The following is an 11,582-nucleotide window of genomic DNA, read 5'->3' as shown; positions in this document are numbered from 1 at the left end:
TCGTCCATATAGAATCCTACCAGATGTTTGATGAGTTCTAGAACACACTGGGAGGGATCTTAGACCATTCCTCCATATATAATCCTACCAGATGTTTGATGAGTTCTAGAAAACACTGGGAGAGATCTTAGACCATTCCTCCATATAGAATCCTACCAGATCCTTGATATTCTTCGCTTATGGATCTTCAGTTATAACCACAGGTTTTCAATGGGTTTCAGGTCCGGCGACTGAGACTGAGATGGATTGATTTTGTGGCAAATTAACAATTTCTTTGTGAATTTTGATGTGTGCTTGGGTTTATTGTCTTGCTGGAAGATCCACTTGCGGCAATGTGTCAGCCTCCTGGCAGAGGCAACCAGGTTTTGGGCTAAGATGTCCTGGTACTGGGTAAAGTTCATGATGCCGTTGACCTTAACAAGGGCCCCAAGACCATTGGAAGCAAAATGGCCCCATAACATCAAAGATCCACCACCATAGTTTACAGTAGGTATGAGGTTGTTTTCTGCATATGATTCCTCATTTCGATTCCAAACCCACTACTGGTGTTCATGACTAAAGAGCTCTGTTTTTCATGTCATTGTCACGATTTCCGCCGAAGACGGTCCCTCTCCTTGTTCGGGCGGTGTTCGGCGGTCGACGTCACCGACCTTCTAGCCATCACTGATCCATTTTTCATTTTCCATTGGTTTTGTCTTGTCTTCCTTCACACCTGGTTCCATTCTCACCAATTACATGTTTTGTACTTAAGCCTCTGTTTCCCCTCATGTCCTTGTCGGAGATTGTTTGTATGTGATGTGATGTGTATGTATTATGTTGGTGTGTGACGGGTTTTGTACCCACTTTGTTATTTTGTACATTTAGTTTTTTTATGTTTTATCAGCATTTATTAAACACCTCCGTTTTTACCAAGTTTGTTCTCCTGCACCTGACTTCCCTGCCACCAACACACACACACCTTACAGTCATCTGACCAAAACACTGGTTCTAATCCAAGTGCCAACGCCGTTTATCCAACTCCAGGCGTTTACATTTGTTGGATGACATGAAAATAGAGCTCTTTGGCCAGGCAGACCATTGGCCAGGCAGACCGTTGGCCGGGCAGACCGTTGGCCGGGCAGACCGTTGGCCGGGCAGACCATTGGCCGGGCAGACCATTGGCCGGGCACACCATTGGCCGGGCACACCATTGGCCAGGCACACCATTGGCCAGGCATACCATTGGCCAGGATATGTATGAGAATAGGAAGGCTGACCTTCCAGTTGGTGCCCTAATTCACCTCAATGCTACAAACTACCACATCTATAACCCCTAATTACCCCTAATACTACAAACTACCACATCTATAACCCCTAATTACCCCCAATACTACAAACTACCACATCTATAACCCCTAATTACCCCCAATACTACAAACTACCACATCTATAACCCCTAATTACCCCCAATACTACAAAATACCACATCTATAACCCCTAATTACCCTCAATACTACAAACTACCACATCTATAACCCCTAATTACCCCCAATACTACAAACTACCACATCTATAACCCCTAATTACCCTCAATACTACAAACTACCACATCTATAACCCCTAATTACCCTCAATACTACAAACTACCACATCTATAACCCCTAATTACCCCCAATACTACAAACTACCACATCTATAACCCCTAATTACCCCCAATACTACAAACTACCACATCTATAACCCCTAATTACCCTCAATACTACAAACTACCACATCTATAACCCCTAATTACCCCCAATACTACACACTACCACATCTATAACCCCTAATTACCCTCAATACTACAAACTACCACATCTATAACCCCTAATTACCCTCAATACTACAAACTACCACATCTATAACCCCTAATTACCCTCAATACTACAAACTACCACATCTATAACCCCTAATTACCCTCAATACTACAAACTACCACATCTATAACCCCTAATTACCCCCAATACTACAAACTACCACATCTATAACCCCTAATTACCCCCAATACTACACACTACCACATCTATAACCCCTAATTACCCTCAATACTACAAACTACCACATCTATAACCCCTAATTCACTTCAATACTACAAACTACCACATCTATAACCCCTAATTACCCTCAATACTACAAACTACCACATCTATAACCCCTAATTACCCTCAATACTACAAACTACCACATCTATAACCCCTAATTACCCTCAATACTACAAACTACCACATCTATAACCCCTAATTACCCCCAATACTACAAACTACCACATCTATAACCCCTAATTACCCTCAATACTACAAACTACCACATCTATAACCCCTAATTCACTTCAATACTACAAACTACCACATCTATAACCCCTAATTACCCCCAATACTACAAACTACCACATCTATAACCCCTAATTACCCCCAATACTACAAACTACCACATCTATAACCCCTAATTACCCTCAATACTACAAACTACCACATCTATAACCCCTAATTACCCTCAATACTACAAACTACCACATCTATAACCCCTAATTACCCTCAATACTACAAACTACCACATCTATAACCCCTAATTACCCTCAATACTACAAACTACCACATCTATAACCCCTAATTACCCTCAATACTACAAACTACCACATCTATAACCCCTAATTACCCCCAATACTACAAACTACCACATCTATAACCCCTAATTACCCCCAATACTACAAACTACCACATCTATAACCCCTAATTACCCTCAATACTACAAACTACCACATCTATAACCCCTAATTACCCTCAATACCACGAACTACCACATCTATAACCCCTAATTACCCCCAATACTACAAACTACCACATCTATAACCCCTAATTACCCTCAATACTACAAACTACCACATCTATAACCCCTAATTACCCTCAATACTACAAACTACCACATCTATAACCCCTAATTACCCCCAATACTACAAACTACCACATCTATAACCCCTAATTACCCTCAATACTACAAACTACCACATCTATAACCCCTAATTACCCCCAATACTACAAACTACCACATCTATAACCCCTAATTACCCCCAATACTACAAACTACCACATCTATAACCCCTAATTACCCCCAATACTACAAACTACCACATCTATAACCCCTAATTACCCTCAATACTACAAACTACCACATCTATAACCCCTAATTCACTTCAATACTACAAACTACCACATCTATAACCCCTAATTACCCTCAATACTACAAACTACCACATCTATAACCCCTAATTACCCTCAATACTACAAACTACCACATCTATGACCCCTAATTACCCTCAATACTACAAACTACCACATCTATAACCCCTAATTACCCCCAATACTACAAACTACCACATCTATAACCCCTAATTACCCTCAATACTACAAACTACCACATCTATAACCCCTAATTACCCTCAATACTACAAACTACCACATCTATAACCCCTAATTACCCTCAATACTACAAATTACCACATCTATAACCCCTAATTACCCTCAATACTACAAACTACCACATCTTTAACCCCTAATTATCCTCAATACTACAAACTACCACATCTATAACCCCTAATTACCCCCAATACTACAAACTACCACATCTATAACCCCTAATTACCCTCAATACTACAAACTACCACATCTATAACCCCTAATTACCCTCAATACTACAAACTACCACATCTATAACCCCTAATTACCCTCAATACTACAAACTACCACATCTATAACCCCTAATTATCCTCAATACTACAAACTACCACATCTATAACCCCTAATTACCCCCAATACTACAAACTACCACATCTATAACCCCTAATTACGACCAATACTACAAACTACCACATCTATAACCCCTAATTACCCTCAATACTACAAACTACCACATCTATAACCCCTAATTACCCTCAATACTACAAACTACCACATCTATAACCCCTAATTACCCCCAATACTACACACTACCACATCTATAACCCCTAATTACCCTCAATACTACAAACTACCACATCTATAACCCCTAATTACCCTCAATACTACAAACTACCACATCTATAACCCCTAATTACCCTCAATACTACAAACTACCACATCTATAACCCCTAATTACCCCCAATACTACAAACTACCACATCTATAACCCCTAATTACCCCCAATACTACACACTACCACATCTATAACCCCTAATTACCCTCAATACTACAAACTACCACATCTATAACCCCTAATTCACTTCAATACTACAAACTACCACATCTATAACCCCTAATTACCCTCAATACTACAAACTACCACATCTATAACCCCTAATTACCCTCAATACTACAAACTACCACATCTATAACCCCTAATTACCCTCAATACTACAAACTACCACATCTATAACCCCTAATTACCCCCAATACTACAAACTACCACATCTATAACCCCTAATTACCCTCAATACTACAAACTACCACATCTATAACCCCTAATTCACTTCAATACTACAAACTACCACATCTATAACCCCTAATTACCCCCAATACTACAAACTACCACATCTATAACCCCTAATTACCCTCAATACTACAAACTACCACATCTATAACCCCTAATTACCCTCAATACTACAAACTACCACATCTATAACCCCTAATTACCCTCAATACTACAAACTACCACATCTATAACCCCTAATTACCCTCAATACTACAAACTACCACATCTATAACCCCTAATTACCCTCAATACTACAAATTACCACATCTATAACCCCTAATTACCCTCAATACTACAAACTACCACATCTTTAACCCCTAATTATCCTCAATACTACAAACTACCACATCTATAACCCCTAATTACCCCCAATACTACAAACTACCACATCTATAACCCCTAATTACCCTCAATACTACAAACTACCACATCTATAACCCCTAATTACCCTCAATACTACAAACTACCACATCTATAACCCCTAATTACCCTCAATACTACAAACTACCACATCTATAACCCCTAATTACCCTCAATACTACAAACTACCACATCTATAACCCCTAATTACCCCCAATACTACAAACTACCACATCTATAACCCCTAATTACGACCAATACTACAAACTACCACATCTATAACCCCTAATTACCCTCAATACTACAAACTACCACATCTATAACCCCTAATTACCCTCAATACTACAAACTACCACATCTATAACCCCTAATTACCCCCAATACTACACACTACCACATCTATAACCCCTAATTACCCTCAATACTACAAACTACCACATCTATAACCCCTAATTACCCTCAATACTACAAACTACCACATCTATAACCCCTAATTACCCTCAATACTACAAACTACCACATCTATAACCCCTAATTACCCTCAATACTACAAACTACCACATCTATAACCCCTAATTACCCCCAATACTACAAACTACCACATCTATAACCCCTAATTACCCCCAATACTACACACTACCACATCTATAACCCCTAATTACCCTCAATACTACAAACTACCACATCTATAACCCCTAATTCACTTCAATACTACAAACTACCACATCTATAACCCCTAATTACCCTCAATACTACAAACTACCACATCTATAACCCCTAATTACCCTCAATACTACAAACTACCACATCTATAACCCCTAATTACCCTCAATACTACAAACTACCACATCTATAACCCCTAATTACCCTCAATACTACAAACTACCACATCTATAACCCCTAATTCACTTCAATACTACAAACTACCACATCTATAACCCCTAATTACCCCCAATACTACAAACTACCACATCTATAACCCCTAATTACCCTCAATACTACAAACTACCACATCTATAACCCCTAATTACCCTCAATACTACAAACTACCACATCTATAACCCCTAATTACCCTCAATACTACAAACTACCACATCTATAACCCCTAATTACCCTCAATACTACAAACTACCACATCTATAACCCCTAATTACCCTCAATACTACAAACTACCACATCTATAACCCCTAATTACCCCCAATACTACAAACTACCACATCTATAACCCCTAATTACCCCCAATACTACAAACTACCACATCTATAACCCCTAATTACCCTCAATACTACAAACTACCACATCTATAACCCCTAATTACGCTCAATACCACGAACTACCACATCTATAACCCCTAATTACCCCCAATACTACAAACTACCACATCTATAACCCCTAATTACCCTCAATACTACAAACTACCACATCTATAACCCCTAATTACCCTCAATACTACAAACTACCACATCTATAACCCCTAATTACCCCCAATACTACAAACTACCACATCTATAACCCCTAATTACCCTCAATACTACAAACTACCACATCTATAACCCCTAATTACCCCCAATACTACAAACTACCACATCTATAACCCCTAATTACCCCCAATACTACAAACTACCACATCTATAACCCCTAATTACCCCCAATACTACAAACTACCACATCTATAACCCCTAATTACCCTCAATACTACAAACTACCACATCTATAACCCCTAATTCACTTCAATACTACAAACTACCACATCTATAACCCCTAATTACCCTCAATACTACAAACTACCACATCTATAACCCCTAATTACCCTCAATACTACAAACTACCACATCTATGACCCCTAATTACCCTCAATACTACAAACTACCACATCTATAACCCCTAATTACCCCCAATACTACAAACTACCACATCTATAACCCCTAATTACCCTCAATACTACAAACTACCACATCTATAACCCCTAATTACCCTCAATACTACAAACTACCACATCTATAACCCCTAATTACCCTCAATACTACAAATTACCACATCTATAACCCCTAATTACCCTCAATACTACAAACTACCACATCTTTAACCCCTAATTATCCTCAATACTACAAACTACCACATCTATAACCCCTAATTACCCCCAATACTACAAACTACCACATCTATAACCCCTAATTACCCTCAATACTACAAACTACCACATCTATAACCCCTAATTACCCTCAATACTACAAACTACCACATCTATAACCCCTAATTACCCTCAATACTACAAACTACCACATCTATAACCCCTAATTACCCTCAATACTACAAACTACCACATCTATAACCCCTAATTACCCCCAATACTACAAACTACCACATCTATAACCCCTAATTACGACCAATACTACAAACTACCACATCTATAACCCCTAATTACCCTCAATACTACAAACTACCACATCTATAACCCCTAATTACCCTCAATACTACGAACTACCACATCTATAACCCCTAATTACCCCCAATACTTCAAACTACCACATCTATAACCCCTAATTACCCTCAATACTACAAACTACCACATCTATAACCCCTAATTACCCTCAATACTACAAACTACCACATCTATAACCCCTAATTACCCCCAATACTACAAACTACCACATCTATAACCCCTAATTACCCTCAATACTACAAACTACCACATCTATAACCCCTAATTACCCTCAATACTACAAACTACCACATCTATAACCCCTAATTACCCCCAATACTACAAACGACCACATCTATAACCCCTAATTACCTTCAATACTACAAACTACCACATCTATAACCCCTAATTACCCCCAATACTACAAACTACCACGTCTATAACCCCTAATTACCCCCAATACTACAAACTACCACATCTATAACCCCTAATTACCCCCAATACTACAAACTACCACATCTATAACCCCTAATTACCCTCAATACTACAAACTACCACATCTATAACCCCTAATTCACTTCAATACTACAAACTACCACATCTATAACCCCTAATTACCCTCAATACTACAAACTACCACATCAATAACCCCTAATTACCCTCAATACTACAAACTACCACATCTATAACCCCTAATTACCCTCAATACTACAAACTACCACATCTATAACCCCTAATTACCCCCAATACTACAAACTACCACATCTATAACCCCTAATTACCCTCAATACTACAAACTACCACATCTATAACCCCTAATTACCCTCAATACTACAAACTACCACATCTATAACCCCTAATTACCCTCAATACTACAAACTACCACATCTATAACCCCTAATTACCCTCAATACTACAAACTACCACATCTATAACCCCTAATTACCCTCAATACTACAAACTACCACATCTATAACCCCTAATTACCCCCAATACTACAAACTACCACATCTATAACCCCTAATTACCCTCAATACTACAAACTACCACATCTATAACCCCTAATTGCCCCCAATACTACAAACTACCACATCTATAACCCCTAATTACCCTCAATACTACAAACTACCACATCTATAACCCCTAATTACCCTCAATACTACAAACTACCACATCTATAACCCCTAATTACCCTCAATACTACAAACTACCACATCTATAACCCCTAATTACCCCCAATACTACAAACTACCACATCTATAACCCCTAATTACCCCCAATACTACAAACTACCACATCTATAACCCCTAATTACCCTCAATACTACAAACTACCACATCTATAACCCCTAATTACCCTCAATACTACAAACTACCACATCTATAACCCCTAATTACCCCCAATACTACAAACTACCACATCTATAACCCCTAATTACCCTCAATACTACAAACTACCACATCTATAACCCCTAATTACCCCCAATACTTCAAACTAACACATCTATAACCCCCAATTACCCTCAATACTACAAACTACCACATCTATAACCCCTAATTACCCTCAATACTACAAACTACCACATCTATAACCCCTAATTACCCCCAATACTACAAACTACCACATCTATAACCCCTAATTACCCTCAATACTACAAACTACCACATCTATAACCCCTAATTACCCTCAATACTACAAACTACCACATCTATAACCCCTAATTACCCTCAATACTACAAATTACCACATCTATAACCCCTAATTACCCTCAATACTACAAACTACCACATCTATAACCCCTAATTACCCTCAATACTACAAACTACCACATCTATAACCCCTAATTACCCTCAATACTACAAACTACCACATCTATAACCCCTAATTACCCCCAATTCTACAAACTACCACATCTATAACCCCTAATTACCCTCAATACTACAAACTACCACATCTATAACCCCTAATTACCCTCAATACTACAAACTACCACATCTATAACCCCTAATTACCCTCAATACTACAAACTACCACATCTATAACCCCTAATTACCCCCAATACTACAAGCTACCACATCTATAACCCCTAATTACCCTCAATACTACAAACTACCACATCTATAACCCCTAATTACCCTCAATACTACAAACTACCACATCTATAACCCCTAATTACCCGCAATACTACAAACTACCACATCTATAACCCCTAATTACCCTCAATACTACAAACTACCACATCTATAACCCCTAATTACCCCCAATACTACAAACTACCACATCTATAACCCCTAATTACCCCCAATACTACAAACTACCACATCTATAACCCCTAATTACTCTCAATACTACGAACTACCACATCTATAACCCCTAATTACCCCCAATACTACGATCTGATTCCCAGTACAGTGAATACATTCATGTTGAGTATGCGTATGTGCTCCTTGTGGGAATTGAAACCACATCTTACTCAACTGAGCTACACAGGGTTCTTCATGCTAGAACACAATGATGTATGCAATTCATGTATAGTCTGTGTGTCTCTTCACTACATCATAATGTATAGTCTGTGTGTCTCTTCACTACATCATAATGTATAGTCTGAGTGGCCCGTCACTACATCATAATGTATAGTCTGTGTGTCTCTTCACTACATCATAATGTATAGTCTGTGTGTCTCTTCACTACATCATAATGTATAGTCTGTGTGTCCCGTCACTACATCATAATGTATAGTCTGTGTGTCCCTTCACTACATCATAATGTATAGTCTGTGTGTGTCTTCACTACATTATAATGTATAGTCTGTATGCCCCGTCACTACATCATAATGTATAGTCTGTGTGCCCCGTCACTACATAATAATGTATAGTCTGTGTGCCCCGTCACTACATCATAATGTATAGTCTGTGTGCCCCGTCACTACATCATAATGTATAGTCTGTGTGCCCCGTCACTACATCATAATGTATAGTCTGTGTGCCCCGTCACTACATCATAATGTATAGTCTGTGTGTCTCTTCACTACACCATAATGTATAGTCTGTGTGTCTCTTCACTACATCATCCCCTTCACTACATCATAATGTATAGTCTGTGTGTCCCGTCACTACATCATAATGTATAGTCTGTGTGTCTCTTCACTACACCATAATGTATAGTCTGTGTGTCCCGTCACTACATCATAATGTATAGTCTGTGTGTCCCGTCACTACATCATAATGTATAGTCTGTGTGTCCCGTCACTACATCATAATGTATAGTCTGTGTGTCCCGTCACTACATCATAATGTATAGTCTGTGTCCCCCTTCACTACATCATAATGTATAGTCTGTGTGTCTCTTCACTACATCATAATGTATAGTCTGTGTGTCTCTTCACTACATCATAATGTATAGTCTGTGTGTCCCGTCACTACATCATAATGTATAGTCTGTGTGTCTCTTCACTACATCATAATGTACAGTCTGTGTGTCCCTTCACTACATCATAATGTATAGTCTGTGTGCCTCTTCACTACATCATAATGTATAGTCTGTGTGTCCCGTCACTACATCATAATGTATAGTCTGTGTGCCCCGTCACTACATCATAATGTATAGTCTGTGTGTCCCGTCACTACATCATAATGTATAGTCTGTGTGTCTCTTCACTACATCATAATGTATAGTCTGTGTGTCCCGTCACTACATCATAATGTATAGTCTGTGTCCCGTCACTACATCATAATGTATAGTCTGTGTGTCTCTTCACTACATCATAATGTATAGTCTGTGTGTCCCGTCACTACATAATAATGTATAGTCTGTGTGTCCCGTCACTACATCATAATGTATAGTCTGTGTGCCCCGTCACTACATCATAATGTATAGTCTGTGTGTCCCGTCACTACATCATAATGTATAGTCTGTGTGTCTCTTCACTACATCATAATGTATAGTCTGTGTGTCTCTTCACTACATCATAATGTATAGTCTGTGTCCCGTCACTACATCATAATGTATAGTCTGTGTGCCCCTTCACTACATCATAATGTATACTCTGTGTGTCCCGTCACTACATCATAATGTATAGTCTGTGTGTCTCTTCACTACACCATAATGTATAGTCTGTGTGTCCCGTCACAACATCATAATGTATAGTCTGTGTGTCCCGTCACTACATCATAATGTATAGTCTGTGTGTCCCGTCACTACATCATAATGTATAGTCTGTGTGTCCCGTCACTACATCATAATGTATAGTCTGTGTCCCCCTTCACTACATCATAATGTA

Source organism: Oncorhynchus clarkii, unplaced genomic scaffold, assembly GCF_045791955.1.
Source record: "Oncorhynchus clarkii lewisi isolate Uvic-CL-2024 unplaced genomic scaffold, UVic_Ocla_1.0 unplaced_contig_3503_pilon_pilon, whole genome shotgun sequence".
In the NCBI taxonomy this organism is placed as follows: Eukaryota; Metazoa; Chordata; class Actinopteri; order Salmoniformes; family Salmonidae; genus Oncorhynchus; species Oncorhynchus clarkii.
This window is presented reverse-complemented; position numbering follows the sequence as displayed.